At 45.0% G+C, this 19,883-nt stretch overlaps 1 protein-coding gene and 1 long non-coding RNA gene across 5 annotated transcripts in view; one reads left to right on the top strand and one right to left on the bottom strand.

Moving 5' to 3' along the window:
* Positions 1-19,883, top strand: part of SRGAP3 (SLIT-ROBO Rho GTPase activating protein 3) — a 255,614-nt gene that overhangs the window by 44,290 nt on the left and 191,441 nt on the right. The gene's annotated exons all lie outside the window — the stretch shown is intronic.
* LOC105730161 (uncharacterized) lies at positions 11,226-13,164 on the bottom strand. Its single transcript, XR_001110400.2, has 3 exons — positions 12,677-13,164; positions 12,179-12,239; positions 11,226-11,951 (listed from the first exon to the last, which is right to left on the bottom strand). It is a non-coding gene; the product is annotated as an uncharacterized LOC105730161 (long non-coding RNA).

Here is a 19,883-nt window from a genome sequence, read left to right as displayed (position 1 = left end):
GAGAATATAAAATATCTTGTTAATAATTTTTTATATTGATTACACATTAAAGAAATACTGTTTTGGATGTATTGTATTAAAGAAAATACAATACATTAATGTTAAGATGTATTAAAAAATACATCTTAACATTCATTTTATCCCTTTTTAGTTTTTTAATGTGGCTACTAGAAAATTTAAAATTACACTTGTGACTTTGTATTTTGATTGGACAGCGCTGGTATAGAGTTCACTGCACATTTTCAAATAATAATAAGCAACTTTCTGGGTTCCCCTCCCTGGGTCTGGGATCTGAAGGGAGATTCTCTGTCCCAGAGCTCCAGGCCGACAAGTGATTTACATCACCAAGGTGCTGCAGTCTCAGTGGTGACCAATGTTTATGGCCCATGGAAGCTTAAACAAGCAAAGAGTAGAATGGGCCTGGGCATTGCTGCCAGTAACGTCCAGCCTTTAACGTGCAGCTCTTAGCTGCCTCCACAAAGGACGGTTTTCAGTGTCACCACTCTGCTGGGATTTGTGATTTAGCTCTGTGCTCCCCAGTGACAATAGATTTCTTCATTTGAAAGCCTAACTCCTACGAAGGCTGGGGCTGGGAGTGGGGAGGGCCTTCGATCACCCAGTTTAGGCCTTCTGTGTATCGCTAATTGTATTATCACAGTTTCTTTAGGGAAAAATCATGCATTTACTTAGGACTTAAAAAAAAAAAAAAGACCTTAGGGGAGAGTCATTTGGGTGTACAATTTTTTTCCCCCTCTGGGGCAGAGGAGAAAATAATTTCTATTTTGCAGCTGGGAGAAAGCTGTTGTGTATACACTCTCCCTCTTCCATTTTATCTCCCAACTGATAGGATATGCAGGGGGCTGAGACAGCCAGTGTTCCTCACAGAAACAGAGATCAGTTCAGAGCCCAAGGCAGTGGCAGCAAAGGCATGTGTATCCCAGGCCCAGGAGTGAGCTGGGTGGCAGTCAGGGAGGCCTGGGGGAGTGGCCTGGTGACCTCTGAATTCTCTCCCTTCTCTGTCAATGCCATGGCTTCCTGGCTAAGGCTCTGTCCAGGGCTGTGTGCCCAGGGCTGTGTGTCCAGGCCCTGAGGCTGTCACTCCTGTGGCCTTTCTGGCAGGCCCTCTGCCTTCAGCTTTTCTGAGGGTCACACAGGGCCCTACTCTCTTGGAATTTTGTCACAAGAAATATTCTAACTTGGGTTCTAAGTAGTTTCCAAGATGGGTTCCTCATGTTTGATGGTTTCATTCATTCACTGCTGGGGTGTTGGCCCCTGAATAATGAGAGCCACAGGGCTGGGGATGGTGGTGGTGGAGACAAGCCCTTCCTAGGGTGTCAAACTGTAGCAGTAAGATCTGCATCCTCCTCTCATGTTTTGGTGGGGGGTGGGTTAATGGGCCAGAGATGCTGGCTTAGCAGGCCAGAGACCAGGCCCCATCAGTGAGTGAACTACTTAGGGCAGGGAAAATGATTTCTGTCCTGTCTACTCTATAAGGTTGTTATGAGGATCAAATGAAATCCTAGGTATGAAAGCCATTTGCACATCGTAAAGGACTTTGTTAACACAATATTACCATTGCTTTTTCTGTAGCACCTAGCTTTATTAGTTTGTTCCCAAATATTTTTGAACCTTTACCATGTGCCAGGCTCTGAGGTGGGCACAGGGGCATATAATGTTGAATAAACACATTCCCTCCCCTTATAGCTCGTGGACCAATATAAGGAAAAGACAAAATGCAGGTAATTGCAATTTAGAGGAAAACAGATGCAGTAAGGGTGTGGGCAGAGGGTGCAGCAACACAGAAGAGTTCTCAATCTTGCCTTTGAGGACTGCGGAGGGCTTCCTGGAGGAAGTGACATCTGGGCTAGGATCTGAGGGATGAAAACAAACATGTAGTCAGTTCTCAGTTAATGTTTGATAAATGAACAAGATAGTTTTAAATTGCTGTGAACTGTCAGGATAACTGCCCCTAGTTATCAATTTATAGATAGGAAATTAATTCAGAGAGGTTAAGTGGTTCCTCAGGGAACCCAGGTTCCCCAGTGGTTCCCCAGAGTTAGCACCAGAATCCAAGTTCAACGCTCAGGGTGATTCTTCTGAGCTTGGAAGAGGGGGTGATTGTTTTGGTTATAGTGACAAGTTGCAGCTGCAGTGACATAGCTGGTGGGGGCATGGGATATGATGCCCTTCAAAGAGGACAAAAATGTCTTTATAAGACTGGGTTCCTGAAAACAGACTGGGAGTTGGAGACTTCTGTGCAATAAGTTCACTGAGGATTGCTCTTGGCATCAGTGTCTACGGAGGAGGGCCGAGGAGAAGCTGAACTGTGCTGCTGTTACTTCAAAAGCCTCAGCTGATCCCACAAGGGTTGCTGAAGCTGGGATGACCTTCGGAGTTGGGTCGACTTGGGGAGAAGTGGCTGAATTTTATGCCCTCCCATCAACCAGTCACTGCAGTTGGTTTTCCCACAAAAGGAAAGGAAGGCGGCTCTCTTCAGCCTAGAGCATGTTCTGGAGAGGGGCTCTGCTGGGAGCTATCAGCCACCTACATCATGGGCAGCTGGGGGAATGGTCCTGCCCTCCTGGTGTGGGGCATGAACTCCAGCAGAGACAACACTAGAGGCCTCGGCTGTGAGGTACAGAGTCCCAGGCCTGTGGGAGATTCAGGCCCAGCATCAGCTCGGGGGTTCCCACAGAGCGGACAGAGGGTTTCCAGCAGGTGAGCAGAGCTGGGGAAGGAATCTAGGACGGGGCTCCAGGGGGAGGCAGGCAGGCAGTTTCCATGTGGAGGTCTATGCCTCGGCAGGGAAACCTCTGCTCCAGACAGGAGCTTATGGTTAGAGTGCAGGTCTTTGCTGGAGCAGGGCAGGCTAGTGAACGTCAGGGTGGTTTCCTGTCCAGGAGCTGCCCCAGGAGGGTTTTCAGCTCCCTGGAGTTGGGGCTCAGAGGGTGATGAAGGCTTAGCTTCATGAAAAGCTTGGTGTCTGGATAGGCTGGATAACATGGGCACTGACATGGGATAACATGGGCACTGACGCCACTCTTCCTTCATCAAGGAAGAGTCTTCAGGGTCCCGAATCCAACTGCTTCAAGGGCGAGCTAATTTGGCTGCTGCTCCCGCCATAGCTGTTTCCATGGATACATTTCAAGCCTCAGTCTGGTCATCTTCAAAAGCATCAAAGGCAGCAAACCCCATCCATGCATAATCTTTTGTTATAGCCCCACAAACAGCTTTTGTTATAACCCTTCCCCCACCTCTCTCCCCGTATCCTCCAAACCAAAGAAACTGGCTTCAGTGTGGCACAGTCCTCTAGCAAAAGAAGCATTCAACTTTTTCTGGAAGTTGAAAGACCTGAGTTTGAAGCCCAGCCTTGGCATTTGTAAAACGCAGATAGTAACATCTAAAGCACAGAGTTGTTGTAAGGATTCAATGAGATACATAGATCTGAAAATGCACAGCACATTGCCTGGCCCGTGGCGGGTCTTCATGAAATGTTTGTCTTTCCTTTCTCTGTATTTGTCAGTTGGGCAACTTAGGAATCACATCCCTCCAGTAGCACTCAAGTCTCTGTACCACGTCTCCTTGAGTGTTACATGCACTCGATATAGAATAAGCTCTCCTTGATGTCCCTGTACTCTCACTGATGGCAAATACCAAGTCCCATGATTGCAGCCTCATAGGGTATCTCTTGACTGTTCTTTTTTCTGACTCCCTAGTTAGGAAGGAACCAGTTATAGGGACCTGAAGGCAAGTGGGCTGGTCTTTTTCCTCCCTCGTCAAGGCCAGGCCTTTGCTAGGAGCAGGCAGAGGCACACAGGGCGGGGATGCTCCTTGCCTCTGGAGAGTCTGTTCCAGCAGATGGCTCTGCTGCAGCTCTGCTTAGGAGGTTAATGGACACCAGATGTCTCGTCAGGCAAGTTTTCATTTTCTCCTGGAACCACTTAATTTGGCTGAACATCTGCCTTGGCTTCCAGGCTTTTCTATCACCTGAGCTTCAACCTTGGGTCAGTGGCCACTGCGGAGGAGCTTACAGTCCCTTTTCCTCACCTGGGGTCTTGGGGTCGGGGATACCAGCCTGATTTGTGGGAGTTAAAGATGGTGGTTGAGAGGGCAGGAGTGGGGCCTGGTTGGCTTCTGTCAGCGTCCTTCATGTCTGGTCTGTTGTCACTGAGCCTTCCTATTGGAAAATCAATATTAAGCCAACAAAATGGTGTGTGCCTGATTGGGGAATATATCCATCTGGACCAGCATTGGCTGGCTGTCAAGGGCAGAGGGAGGCCTCTGGAATTGGCTTGAGGGAGGTGCCAACATGCTCACCCTCCTCTGCTCCAGGGCCTCCCTGGGTGAATTTCCAAACCACTGGCAGCTGATCATCTTGGGGTAGTCGTGACTTGAGTTTTGTTTGGAAAGTGCCATTCTATTACTGGTACCGCTGGTTTTTAAATGTGTCAGCATGGCCTTAGGACCTTAGTAAGCTGTAAATTGCTGGGTCCCACCATGGAATTCAGTATGTCTATGGTGGAGCCTGGGAATTTGCATTTGAAGCAAGTACCCCAGGTAATATTGATGTATGTGGTTTTTCCACTACGCAGAACAATACTGCCTGGAACCCTGTCTTTTTGGGATCTGGAAATTTCTTCTGCTTTCTATCCCAGGGAGGCACATACGCATTCATGGTCTTTCTTCCTTGCCTGGGAAACTACTCATCCAGTAAGACCCAGGTCACAAGTGACTTCAGCTGTGAGACTTCCTCAGCCAACAATTACTTGCTTCCTCCTTATTGCTTCCATAACATTTTGCAGGCACTTTAATAGGATGGCACTATTCACGTTTACCATGGTCTTTGGTGTGCTCCTTTGGGGCTGGGAGCTCGTCTTTTTCATCTTTCTGTTTGTCCTAGAATATAGCAAAATAGCACATCATAGGCCCAATAAATACATATTGAGTGAATGAAAGAATCCTTGTCCAACTCCCTAAATATTAATAACATACTCTTACAGTATATAGGATCTTTCTAAACTTTATTCAAATAAAACAATTTTAGTTTTGATAATATAGCTTATTTATCTTAAAAACAAAGTATATTGGTGACGTTTAAAGGACACATACTTTTTCTTTTTACAGCTCGTGGTCCTAGTCCTCACGGGACACAGTTTACCTTCTTCCAGGCTGTAGTTATTTTCCCCACAAGCACACAAGTGATGCCTTGCATACAGCCTACATATTGTCAGCTTCTCCTTTAATCGGCTTGCTTTTAAATGCCATTTTCCTGGTTACCAGCCAACCTGCAGCCTGATAGTGTGTCTTGCAATTCATAAGGCCTTTCTGAAGGCTTGGTTTTTTTTTTCTTAAGCATTTATACTGGTTTTTCATTTCTTCTTTGTCATTGTTCCTTTATTTAAGAGCTCAATGGTGTCTGTCTCAATGGCAAATTTCCAGGGGAGAGAGACCAAGTTTTTGTAAATCTTTTGGATGGGGCTTGGCATGTCAAGTAATAATGAATAATTGTAGAGTGCTCATATAGTTTATAAAGCACTTTCCCGTCAGCCATGCTTTGAGTTAGAGAATACGATTGTTTCCCCTTTAGGGACTCAATAACTAGGAAGAGACACAGCCAAAATTTGAATGCAGTTCTTTAAATCCCATACTCTTGAAAATGATCATTGCAGCACTATTTATAACAAAAACCAACAAAAGCAGAACCTATATAATATTGTTACAACTTTTTGATGTAATATTATACAGTCATAAGAAATGAGGCCTCTGGAGGTAATGGAGCCACATGGAAAATATTGTCACAGCAGTCATATAAAGTGAACAGAGAAAAAAAACAAAGGACATTGGAAACTACTTGATTGGTCGGGGGAGGTAAAATACCATGGCTTAAAAAGAAATCTCAATCAGCGTTGCTAGCACATTGGTGTGACTGAAAAACAGGAATACAAAACCGAACCCCCCACCCCCACTTCTGCTAGTACACATTTGCATTTATGAACGCTTCTGAGGTGCTGATGAAGTGAGAACAACTTTCAGCTGGAGCAGAGAGGTAGCGCGTGTGAGTGAGTCGCGGGAGTGTGGTCTGATGCAGATGATTAAGCCCATTGCAAATGCAGAATTAAGTAACTCTGATAACGGAGCCCTTGAGCATCCTTCTTGGAGATTAAACCTTTCAGGCTTTTAGCAGCTGAGAGGTGCTGGGGATTGGAGATAGCTGGCTTAGGAAGGATGGGAAGGGGGGCAGATATTGGATGGGGGCAGGAAGGAACATGCACCACATTCAGGTTAGGGTTCTGTTCTGAAATTGGCTCTTGCTGCGAGAAGTGTTGGAAAATGGCCCATTATCTGGAGTGAGAGGACAGTGTGTCTGCTTGCTGCCCCTCTTTCACTTGCTTGCCTTCCTGCAGACTGGGGTTTTAATTTTCTGTGCTGGCCTATTCCTCCAGTTTGTGTATGAGTTTTCATTCTTGTTTGGTGGCTGAGCCTGTTTTACATGTGAATGCCCTTTAGAAGAAAGGGCGGTCATAGCTTCGTCGTTTGCTGGGGAAAGGAGAGGCCTCTGGGTCCTGCAGCCTCTTCCTTGCACCTATTGACTGATTCATTTCGTGCATACGTAGCGTGCACCTTTCTTGTGCTAGACACAAAGCCAGGTGCTGGGAGTAGACAGACATGGTCTTTGCCTTCATGGAGCTTACAGTTAAATAGTGGTTGCTCAGGACTGGATACATAATTTGCAGGGCCCTGTACAAAATGAAAAGGTAAAACCTCTTTTCAAAAATGAAGAGTTTCAAGACAGTGCTAGTAGAGCACCAAACCAAGCACTGGCAACTGAGTGCTGGATAGACTGTAAGCCCAGGAAGCTGGTCCTGTGGTTTCTTTAGGGCCCCTTGGTATAAGGAGAGGGAGTTATTCCTTCCTTATTATCCCAGTCTTCCTTATCACTGGGTGTGGTAATTGAGCAGCCTCTGAAGAAGAGGGTGTTTTCCTTGACTCAGTGGGCCTATGTAGAGAAATGATAGAACACAGATAAAAGGCAAGAGAAATATTAAATAAACACTAGTTGCCTGAGACATGTAGTTAAGGCCATGTAGACATATAAAGAATGTTCTACTTTTTTTGAAACATCTGAACATAAATCAGATGTAATGACAGAAACCTTATCATCCAACATCTTGTCCCATGGAGCAAATAGGCTGTGACCAGTCTAATTGTTACAGGCTTGAAAGACAGTCTCTATAGAAAGGCCTGTGTCCTGCTTGGTAACACAGTTTACCAGTTTCTATAAAGCAACAGACAACCTACCTGAAAGTAATAATGAAATGAAGAGTAACTACAATAGGATAGTTTTTGTATTTCCCAAATATTCTCTGGAATATTATTTTAAAGAAAGAGATTCTACCTAAATTGGGTAATTTGACAAATAAGTTTTGGAAAGACTACATGCTCTATTCCCTCTTGGAGATGTACAATTAACATTAAAGTCCCGGGGCTGTGAAGGAAGTCCTTTAAACTTTTACCACAATTTTATTTGATTATGACACCTTTTTTAGAAAATAATAACTAATAACAATGTAGTTAGAGAACAGGGATTCTGAAGCATAAGCTTTGGGAAATGCTGGTGATGTACTTCTAAACTGCTAAGATGCATAATCTGGGATCACAGGATCTGGGTTTCAGAGCCACTTAGAACTATGGGCAAGTTACATGGTCTTTTGAAGTCTGTCACCCAGTCTGTTAAATAATAATACCCACCTCACGCAGTTGTGGGTATTAATAAATAATACTGTTTAAATGAGACACTGCATTTAGTTTAAATGGGACACTGCAAAATGAGGAGTAACGTTTTGCAAACTATGAAGTTGTCAAGCAAAACGTTTAGTGATTATTGAACTGATATTGAAATAAACAAGAACTATTATCTCTATTTGAAAGTGGGTAAACTGAGATCTGGAGCGATTAAGAAAGGAGGCTGGAGTCCATAGCCATTTTGTGGCAGAGCCAATTTCGCAATTCACAGTTCTCAGCAGGATGATTTTTAAACCAACTTTGGTTGTAGATTTTAGTTTGGAAAACTGGCTATCTCTTTGACAGGGCATGTCCCATGGAACAGCTAGAGGCAGAGACTGGCATCAAAATGCCAACTTTTCTTTCCTTTCTAGCATTGACATCTGATGACAGCAGAATGATGAATTCAAGGTGACAGATTTCTAGAGGATTTGTGTCCTCTTTAGGCCAGTACACCCTGTCATCTATATGAATCCCTTTTCTATCCTGAAAACCATCACTGAGGCTGACTTAAAAAGGAAAGTGACTTTTCTTGTCACGAGTGAAAAAGAACCTGGTATGTTCTCTGTTGTGTATCTTTGAATGGGGAGGACAAAAACTTTGGAGAGGTATGTTTTAGAAAAGAAAACGTTGTTTTTGTTCCTTCTTTAAAAAGGAGTGAAAAATGTAGAAATGGGAATTAGAAGACCTGAGTTTTAATCCTCTTTCTGCATCTAACTGGCTGCCTGACCTTTGGCTGTTCCCTTACTCTATCTGGGTGCAATTTTGCTGTCTTAAAATAAGAGTATTGGATTAGTTTGCAAAATTTAGGGTTTTGTGTCTTATCTTTGCAATTTTCCATATTTATGTCACCTTTATTGTCTTCTGCATATTTTTCTTTAAACTGATCTATCTATTCTGTACAAACTGATTTGGAGGGAAATGTTATATACTTCTGCAAATAAAAAGTCAGCATCGATGCTATATACTGGAGGTAACTCTAAGACAAAAGAAAAGATGGTTCAGAGGGTATGTTTTTGTTATGCATATTTTGCCACAATTAAAATATTAAAAACAAAGTAAAACAAAAACAAGAGCAAAGAAAACATAAAACACAACTATTAAAATAAATATACTAAATTTACGTCTTTACAACTCAAAACTTTCATCCATCAGTGGCAGTCGATGATCCGAAGATGACCTTCTGGCTCCAAAGGTTTTGGTACAGACGATGTTTCTAGTGGAAACTAGGATACCATGCTGCCCTTGCCAGAGAGCCACACATCTTTCTTAATCACACCGTAGCCATGGAAACGCCCCCTCCTCCAACTTTGGCAGTCCTTAATGGGTGGTCCCCAGGGCTCATGGCTTGTCTCTAGGAAAACCCCATCCTGCCTGGCAGACGGATCTGTCAAATGCATGGTTGTTGGTTTCACCTGGATTAAACTGCTCTCTCCATCTGGAGAGTTCCTGGTTTTTATTTCCAAATCAAAATCCTATCCACTCTTTTGATCCCAACTCCTGCAGAAAGCTTCCCTGGATCCCTCCAAAGCCACAGTGATCTTTTCTACTTTCTCCCTAAATTTTTACTCTGTACAATATTTTAGGTTGGGTTCTTTTCTTTTTTGTTGCTTTTTGTTTTTTGGAGACAGGGTCTTGCTCTATCACCCAGGTTGGAATGCAGTGTTGTGATCATGGCTCACCACAGCCTCAAACTCTTGGGGTCAAGTGATCATCTTGTCTCAGCCTTGCAAGTAGCAGGGGCTACAGGTGCACACCAGCACTCCTGGATAATTTTTTACTTTTTGTAGAGATGGGTCTTGCTGTGTTGCCCAGGCTGGTCTTGAACTCCTGAGCTCAAGTGATCTTCCACCTTGGCCTCCAAAGTGCTGGGATTACAGGTGTGAGCCACCATGCATGGCTTAAGTTGAGTTTTTTAGAAGTAGAGCCTGAGGCCGGGCATCATAGCTCATGCCTATAATCCCAGCACTTTGGGTGGCCAATGTGGGTGGATTATCTGAGTTCAGGAGTTTGAGACCAACCTGGCCAGCATTGTGAAACCCCGTCGCTACTAAAAATATGAAAAATTAGCTGGGTGTGGTGGCAGGTGCCTGTAATCCCATCTACTTAGGAGACTGAGGCAGGAGAATTGCTTGAACCCAGGAGGTAGAGGTTGCAGTGAGCTGAGATCCCACTATTGCCTTCCAGCCTGGGCAACAAGACCGAAAATCCATCTCAAAAAAAAAAAAAGAGTAAAGCTTGAGATGGGGCCTTGGGTGCATGGGTGCATGCTGTTTATTGGTGTGCACTTCTGGAAATATCTGTAAGGAGGTGGGAACAGAAGGATAGGGGAAGAGAAGGAGCTGAGGGAGGAAGTGGCCTCAGGCAAGTCTACTCTGGGCCTGATCCATGGGAATTCTGGGATTAATCACACCACGAGTTGTTCCTTACCCCTAGATGGGATGAATAGCTGGGGTTCTGCACCCCCATGTCATCAGTCACCGGCCTCAGGCTGGCAGGGATGGGGTGGGGGATAAACCAGTGGTGTGCTGAACCTGGCCCTTAAGAGCTTACGATGGCCAAGTTTTGAGGAATTTTGTGAGCCACTATTAACAATTAAATCATATAAAATCATATTTAAGTAAATAATGTTAAAACAATGGAAATACATATTCAGAAGTCATCACTTTCTAGTTATTTTACTACAGTTTAAAAAAAATCTGTGCACTTGCGGTTATTTTTGTATTGGATCTTTATGGTGGAAATATTAGGTGTTGGAGAGCTATGTGCATCTCTTCGCAACTCCACCTTTGGTGATGTCTTGTTTGGAGTCGGCCATTGTGGGAATATTTACACCAGAGGAAGTGGCAAATACTCAAGCCAGGGCTCCCCCGACCCCACCAGAAAGTGGCTGCTAAACATTTGCCAACACGACATTGGGTGTAATCTTCCTCATCAGCTGGGTGTGGGGGCGGTAGGGGTGGCAATTCTCCAGAGGATGAGGCAGCTGTGAGCCACCGGCAGCTACCACTCAAAGCAGCCAAGGGATGGTACATGGCCCGGGAATGGGGATCTGGACAGGGCACAGTGTTCTCTATAGAAAGTTATTTGAAATTTTCTTCGTATCCTGACTTGTGGCATCCTTTCATTCTGTTTTTATACGTTTCTGTGGAGAGGAAAGAACAATTGAAGTCTGGAGCCCTGGTTCTAGTGTTGACTTTGCCACTATCTTGCTGTGTGACTTTGGGAGAAGGTCATTTTATATCTCTGTTTTCTCACCAATGAAAATAGGGGATCAGATGACCTCTTAGGAGGTTTTCAGCCCTGCACAGCCTCAGACTATGTGATCCTCTCAGCCCACCTGAGTTAGGAGTGTGAGTACAGAAACCATGTCTCACTATATTACCTGCAGACCCAGCACGTGAAACTTTCCTCCTTGATCTCCAGACTTAGAGACCCAATAGTAAAAAGAGATAACATTTATTGAGCACTTACTGAATAGAAGACATTTTAGATCTTAGCTCATCTAATCCATATCTTAAACTTATGACATAGGTATTTTTCTATTTTATAGATGAGAAAACTGAGGCTCAGAAATATGAAATTACTTGTTCAGTCACACAGCTGTAAATGGCCCATTTGGGATTCAAGCCCCAGTTGGCTTGTATTTTCAACCATTTTCCATATTACCCTATTGGAAAAGGATTTAGAAAAGGCTCTTGCTACATCAGGGTCCCCATTTGAGATCTAGAGATTGCTTGTTTTCCTCCCCGCTTCTACCTATTCTCTGTCTTGCTTACTCTCAGTTCTCTTTCTTCTGGGCAGAATGGGTTTTTCAAAGCCCCTCTGCAGCTCAGGCCTTTGTAACTGTTGAATAGGCAAATGAAGGAGGAAGGCTCTAAGGATGGAAGCCAGCTGTACACTTGGCTGATGGTTTGGGATGCGCAGAGGTGGGATGGGGCGGGTGAGCAATGGAAGGCTGGTAATGAGTATTTCCCAGTGATACCTCTGAGGGCGGCTGCAGCCTCTGAGCTGCTGTTTGGGGTTGTTGGAGTCACCACAGCACAGCCAGGATTTGCCCTTAGGCTTAGTGACAGGTTGGATCACCTTTACTCAGAAGGCCTGGCCACTCTTTGTGATGTCTGGTCTGTGGTGTGGAGGGACAGCAGCTGACATGGACTCCTAGACACCTGGAAATGTGTAAAGTACAGCTTAACCCCAGGCCAAGGGAAGATTTTCTGTGCAGCTTGCAGAGCCTTTGTTTCTTATGATTTCATTCAACCCTGCCCCCAACCCCCACCCAACATCACAGGGATCTTAGTCCCACCTCCCCATGGTCTGCCCCAAGACCCTCCCCATCCTTGGTGTTTGAAAACTCCTTGCATAGCTGTGGTTTATTTAGGCCTCTGCCACCCACCTGGGCATCTCCTCTTCCTGGCTCCCATTTCACAGAAGGTGCTGATGCCTTTCTTGTGATTCTGCCAGCAGAAAAATGGAGGTCAAGGAGATCGGCCAAGCACACCTTTCCGTGGCTTTTAAGGAGAAGCGATCAGTTAGTGATCACTGCGGGCAAAGGGCTGAAGGGATGACTTCAAGGAGAGAAAAAAGAGCAATCTGATGGTTCTTGAATTGTAGAAACGAACACAGTGAAAACAGCCAGGCTGGGCTTGGGCATCAGAACCTCTTCCCAGCCCCCGAACATCAGCTTCCTCACTCAGGATTTCTCACTTCAGTGACTGGCTCCATCATCCCTCCAATTGCTCAGGCCAGAAATCTAGGAGTCATCCTTGACTTGCCTCCCTCACCCCAGAGTCTAATTGGCTGGCAAGTCTTGTTGCATCTATTTTCAGTCTCTTGAGTTCAGTCCTTTACTGTGGTCACTGCCCACTACCAAGGACACCCCAGCTCTTCTTACCTGGACTGGTTCAGCCGTCTCCTCCCAGGTCTTGGTCTCCCTGCTTCAGCTCTGCTCCCCCAGCTCCCCCATTCATTCCCCACTGCAGTCCAAAGGATCTTCTAGAAGTGTACATTTGGTCTTGTCGTGCCAGCTCCAGGTTAGAGCCTGGAGTTGCTGTAACGATTACCTTCAGGGCAAAGTTCAGACTCATTAGCCTTCCAGGAAAAGCTCTTCTTGCCCTGTTCCTGTTTGACTCTCTATGATGAGGGTAGGCTACCTTAGGTTTGATGATTCACTTGAGGGACTCACAAAAATCAGAAAAGCTGTTATACTCATGCTTATGGTTCATTTCAGCAAAAGGAGACAGATTAGGATTAGCCAAGGAAAAGGGTGTGTAGGTCGGGGTCCAGGAAAACCTCAAGCATACATTTCCAGTTGTCCTCTCCCAGGGGGTCATTTGGACAGTGCTGAACTACCCCAGCAATGATGTGTGACAACACATAGGAAGTATTGCCAACTGGGGAAGCCCAACTGCCCCTTGGTGTCCAGGGTTTTTGTTGGGAGAAAGGGGTGAGTCACGGAAGTATGAGTCACTCATGTGACTGACCTTGGCTACTCCGTCTCTATGCAACCCCTGGACCCCTAGAATCAAACCGATAGCGTATGGCCTGGGACGCCAGGCAAACAAAAACAGGCCTTTATCATGAGTAATACTGTTAGCATAAACTATGTGGGGTGGCCCAAAGCCCCAGTGATACAAGATACTCTATTCTACCAGGCATGATATTCCGTGGGCTCAAAGGTTATCTCCCAGGGGCTAGACAAGGGCCAGTTCTTTCTTTGGAAGGTGCAGAGTTTGAGGACCCCAAAGTGGAGTTAACCCTTTATTGCATACCTCACATCCATGATTCTCTTCATTATTAGGCCATTCTTGCATTGCTGTAAAGGAATACCTGAGACTAGATGATTTATAAAGGAAAGATGTTTAATTGGCTCATGGTTCTGCAGGCTTTACAGTAAGCAGGGTGCCGACATCTTCTGGGGAGGTCTCAGGTGGAATCATGGTGGAATTACAGTCATGGTGGAAGCTGAAGGCGGAACAGGCATATCACATGGCAAAAACGGGAGTGAGATAAAGTTGGGGGGAGATGCTACACACTTTTAAATAACCAGATCTCACAAGAACTCACTAGCGTGAGGACAGTACTAAGGGGGATGGTTCTAAACCATTCATGAGAAATCCGCCTCCATGATCCAGTCACCTCTTACCAGTCCCCACCTCCAACATTGCAGATTATAGTTCAACATAAGATTTGGACCGGGACACACATCTAAATGATATAATCTCCCATGCATCCCACATTCCAGCCATATTTTTTACCTTGCACTCTTATGACTTTGCCTTTGTACATACTGTTCCTTTTGCCTGGAATTCCCTGCTGCCTCCTCTTCCCTTTTACCTGGAGAGCTCTCACTCATCCCATGTGGAAGCTTCCCTGATGCCCCCAGGCATGCTGAGTTTCCTCCCTCCCGTGTACCCGAGCTACTCTGTCAATGCCTCCTGTCAATTGTGGATTCATCATCCTGTGGACAGGTTCGTGTCTATTTTCCATGCAATAGGAAACACTGTTAGCTGCTTTAGCATGAGAAATGTGCAGTTCATTAAAATGTTTATGTTTTTCCATGATAAAAGCAATACTTGTTCATGGTAGAGAAATTTGAGTAGCATATTCCTTTTCCGCTTTTTCTCTCCAATGCTTTCCATGTGTGAATCATCATAATCTGGGAGACCATGGTGCCTGGGCCTGGGTTTGCCTCCACAGGGCTGCTGCTGTTCTTCCAGTCTCTCCAAGGTTGTGAATGAAGGCTACTCCACACCTGTGTTCTCCCAGCCTCCAGAGACTTGTGGGATGGGCTGGGAGCTGAGGATAGAGTATGGAGGAGGGGGAGGAGAAACTTCTTTTTCTCTTTTGTAGGAAGAAGTGGTGGGGTAGGGATGGAGTAAGGGAAGACTTCCCAAAGAAGTTGACATTTGGGCCAGGACTTAAAGGAACTTTAGGATTTTGCTCAGGGATGGGAGGGAAGAGCTTTCCAGGCCAAGGTCATGGAACAAAGGGGTGACTGGCTGAGCTCAAGGCAGTGGGGCTCCCCTGCCCAAAGGTCCCCAGCCCTAGGATGTGACATACCACTTGACTTTCCTTTGATCCCACACAGGAGTTGTTTCCAAGGGCCCACCCTTCCCAAGCTCCTGGTCCCAAATTCTGTTTTAGTCTCAGGGCTCCTTTGCTTGTTTGTTTTGTCTTTTGGCTCTGGATGTGTGTGAAATCCTAATTCAGGCCCCAAATAGCTAGCTGATTAAAACCTAATGAAACAAAAAGGTGGAGGAAATGTGCACTAAGACAGATGTCAAGTAACCCCAGGTAGCATCAGTGCATGCCAGCTTTAAGCCTATAAATACATCGATGGGCACCTCTTTCTCTTCTGAAACAGCAAGCCCTGGGGATTGGAGCCAGCCAGTGATATTCCATTATACGACATTTTCAGTTTTAGGAAATCTTTTGAGCAAAATGGGACCTTTTGGGGCCAACCTGTCATACTTGAGACTTTGGTGAAACCTGTATGTTCATGCCAAGAGCTCAGTGTCCTGAGTCCTGCTGAATTGCCTATTCTCATCTCCCGCCTTCAAAGTCACTCACTGCTGCTTCCTGTCACAGTAACTAGGACTTTCCACTCCTTATTCTGCAGCCTTTGACATCACCAGGGCTGAAGAGATCACTGGGCCTTCATGGGATATTTTTCCAATGCGAATTGATTTTGTATGTGTTGGTGAAATTACCAGAATCTTCCACCGATTGTATGAGGATGTTTCTAGATCCAGTTCTGTTCTTTTCTTGCTGTATGTAAATCTCTACTTTGTCACTTACTAGTCCTGGGATATTGGACGGGTTACTTGACCACTCCTGTGTGTCAATTTCATCTGTTAAGTGGGGATGATTATTTCTCAGTGTTCTGGCAGGGTTAAATGAGATTATACATGAAAAGCACTTAGGTTAGTACTTGACACATAGTCAACATTTAGAAATGGTTACAGTATTATGACTATACTCTTAGATCCATCTGCTGTCTTAAACTCTGGATAATAGGAAAATAGGAGATTCAGGGAGAGCTGGGTTCGAGTCTGGATTCTTTTATCAATTTACTCTGTGACACTGGGTGTCAATTCTTCCCCAAAGGCCTTAATCAGGCCACAGGAAAAATCACAGATTGAATCAGGAATGACAGAGACATGAAGGACATGGAACTTCTGGATTTTCACCCATTTCCTACTGGTCCAAAGCATGGGATCCCAAGACTGTTCTGAATATAGCCCTCCAGGCAGCCATTGTAAATGGATTAGAAGACACTTGAGCTGAAATCTGTTTTCTGTCCCTGGACTACAGGGAGTGTAGGGAATGTGGGGTGCATGGGAGATGATATAGTTTGGATGTATGTCCCTGCACACGTCTTGGATTGAACTAATAGTCTATGATCTTAAATAAAGGGATGGGGGAGAGCCCAATTTTCAGGCTCCACAGATACTTCATCCCCTTCCCATACTTCTCTGCCCATTAAAGATGACAATAGATAAAAACAGACTTCCAGGAGGGACTAGGTACAAACCATTTGACGGAGAATAAGCAGGGGCTTGCCTTACGGGCTGCAACATTTCCTAAACCTCAGTTTGTCCAGTTCTCTCTGCATAATATTCAAAAGAGGCCTACTGAAGGTCTGAAAATATCTTATCTCCGACTTTGGATTTGTTTTTAATTTAATTTAGCCAAGGAGCAGAAAGGAGACAAGATTGACTGGAGCTAAAGGTTTGTAGGAGAAAATCCTGAGTGGACAGGATCAAATTATGGTGGCTCCTTCTTGACTGTGATGATATGTCCTCCTCTAAATGGCAGAAGTCTAGAAAAGTATTTTGTCTTCAGTGGAACCTACAAGAAAAGGACACAGACCCCGTAGCAGTCACTGGTCTGATTCTTTTAGCTTCTGTTCTTTCTTTCTGCCATCCTTCAATGAACCCAGTGGTCTGTTTAGGAATACAACCCTTTCTCAAGTTTCCTCAAATTCTTTCTTTCATAGTGTAAAGAGAATTCGTAATGTGAAGAGAATGGGCAGGGGAGCAGGGATCACTAATTCTTAGGCCAACTTTGCATCTTTCCCTATTTGCATTTATTATCATGCACTAATTATTCACAGAGAGCCTTGCCCTTTGTGGATTCACATTAATTTAGATTGCTTTTGAAAAGCAATCAAGGAGGGAATGAAGTGATCACACATCAAAGGGAAAAAGATGGCACCAAAGAGAGGCAATATGCTTTGCACAACTGGTCATATCAGGCTGCTATGTGCTTTCTCCAGCCCAGGAAATATCAGAAAGTCCATCTGAGCTCTCCTATCCCTGGTGTGGCCCCGTTCATCTTGCTTCGTGTCGTGCTCTCAGTGAATAAGAAGGTGGAGGAGGCATATGTGGCAGATGATTGCTGGGTAGGGACAGGACTTTTTCCCTTGCTCAGCCTCAGTTTCCTCATCTAGAAAATGAAAAGGTGGATTAGATGATTTTTCATGCTCTTCTCTCTAGGTCTACAACTCTCTTCAAAGTTGTTTTTGAGACCTATAATTGTGTAACATAATAAATGGACACACTAATTACCTGCTCCTAATCCATAAGGTTCTCCTTGCTTAGTCTTCCCTTGGGTATATTAGAAACAGGAAGGTGAACTAATAGTTCTATATCCCTCTCCTGCTTCAGTTACCCAGTGCTATTAATCTTGGTCATGGATTTTTCAGTTGTCAGCCTTTTGTTTTATTTGTATTCTTAAAAAAAAAAAAGCCAGTGTTATTGAAGTATAATGTACACATAGAAAAATGCACATTTGGTAAGGGTACAGCTAGATCCTTGCTTTTTATGTTCACTGTCTTGTATTCTTTCTCCCCTCACGCCCTCATCCTACTTCCTTCTAATTTGGGATGGGCACAGAAAGGGACTGGACCAGAGTCCCATTCCAAATCTGTTGTTTTTATAGGCTTCTGGCAGAGGGTTGTTTGCGAAATGAGCTTGGGGGATTTGTTGTAAACCTGGTTTCTGTTTCTGTAGTCACTGTTAAGAGTGAATATGAAGATTTGCAGGTGTTCTGAGGGTGACTCTGATGGGTATAAGTCACATCATATGTGGGCTTGTATGGGACACCCAGGGAGCGAGCATTTGGTGAAATGAGATGGAGGCTGAGGGTAGGACCCTGGTGGATTGAAGAGGCTGGCAGGGAAAAAGACAGTGGGGCAGGAGAGTGAGGCAGAGCATGCCCTGTCAGCAAGGAGCAACACAGATGAAGCTGCAGCGGGATCTAGATCCATACAAGCCAAGGGGGCTGGCGGTGCCCACAGAGGGGCAGCCAGGAAGAGACAGTGCCTGGCTTCTTAAGCTGCTCTTCTTGTGGGGAGAGGCCCAGGGCTGGGAGGGACCACTGGATTTGTGGTTAGGAGGTTGTTGAACACTGTGTTTCCTTGAAGAGGTGAAAGGTGCTCTGGGGGAGAGAGAGAGAGAAAGGATGTGGAGCACTTAGCACAGCATCTGGACATGGGGTGGTGCAGCTCTCCCCAACTTACCCTCAATCACTGCACCGCGGTGATGAAATCCCACCCTGCCCCTTCCTTACTCCACTGACTGTGCTCCCCTTCTCTATGACTTTTCACCTTGGAGGCATATTGCCTTTTAGAAAGATCACCATTAAAACTTTTTGCTGAAGGAAAAGTAAGAATGTAGGGAGACTTCGGTGCCCATTGGCCATAGAAAGGGCTAATTAACCTTGCTTTGGTGCTACTGAAATGACAAGCTGTTCCTCTATAGAACAGCAGATGCCCCCAATGTTTATTCAACAGCAGCGTATCGATTGGTGGACTCAAATTGAGTAGATTTCAATAACTGGAAACAAACATCTACCTTGGACTGCCTAAGGGCATGGCATGATTATTCCTGGGGTTAGACGTACATGGCAGTGTTTGGGGAGGGCGGGAATTGACCTGTTCAAGCTGGTTTGTTCCTTCATCTCACAGTTAGCTGAGGTTCTCTGAAGGCCAGGTTCCCTATCTCCAAGATGGGCTAACTCATCTCACTGATGAGTTATATGAGGATTAAACAAGTTTCTCTTTCTCAAGTATTTCGGGTAGTCCTTAGCATGTGGTAGGCATTTCATAAAAGGTGATATTAATAATACGACCAGCAAAGCCGGGCGCGGTGGCTCACGCCTGTAATCCCAGCACTTTGGGAGGCCGAGGCGGGTGGATCACGAGTTCAAGAGATCGAGACCATCCTGGTCAACATGGTGAAACCCCTTCTCTACTAAAAATACAAAAAAAATTAGCTGGGCATGGTGGCGTGTGCCTGTAATCCTAGCTACTCAGGAGGCTGAGGCAGGAGAATTGCCTGAACCCAGGAGGCTGAGGTTGCGGTGAGCCGAGATCTCACCATTGCACTCCAGCCTGGGTAACAAGAGCAAAACTCCATCTCAAAAAAAAAAAAATAATAATAATAATAATACGACCAGCAAGCATTTATTGAGTGTCCCAGGTGCTGTTATAGAATGAATAATATAGAACCCCTATTCTTAAGGAGCTGACAATGTAACAATAAAGAAAGATTTATAATACTCAGGAAGTAGTTACAAGGCAGTGTGATAAATATTGTAATAGAGGGACACTCAGAGTACTGCGAGAACATAAAACGTCAGATTCTCTTTGGGAGAGAAAGACAAAGCTTCCCTGGAGGTTAAGTTAGATCTTGAAGGCAGAAGGGCAGAGAAAAGCCTTCCAGGCCCAGGAGACTCTGGGTCCAAAGGCCGCAAGGTTTGAGACAATGTGGTGCTTTTTAAGGTAGCATAACTAGTGTGGTGTGGCATGAGTGAAACGGGCTTTCACAGATATTTGTAACAGTTTGTGAGTTTGAAGGGGTGACACAGTTGGAGAATGCTGAGTTGCTGGGATTGGTTGGAAAGTAGAACTTTCCCAACACTTAGCAAGGTTAATCTTGCTAACCCTGTGTGCCTACCCTCTCCCTGCCTCTCCACCGAATCCTCTTGGGAGCATTTGAGGAACAATGAGTCTTGGCATCCAAGGCTCATTACAGTCTGTTTCTAATATTTCTTCCCTCTAATCTCGTACATCAAGACTTCTCAGCTAGATGCAG

Source organism: Aotus nancymaae, unplaced genomic scaffold (assembly GCF_030222135.1).
Source record: "Aotus nancymaae isolate 86718 unplaced genomic scaffold, 86718_ANA_hifiasm-v0.15.2.pri h1tg000046l, whole genome shotgun sequence".
Classification (NCBI taxonomy): Eukaryota; Metazoa; Chordata; class Mammalia; order Primates; family Aotidae; genus Aotus; species Aotus nancymaae.
This window is presented reverse-complemented; position numbering and strand designations above follow the sequence as displayed.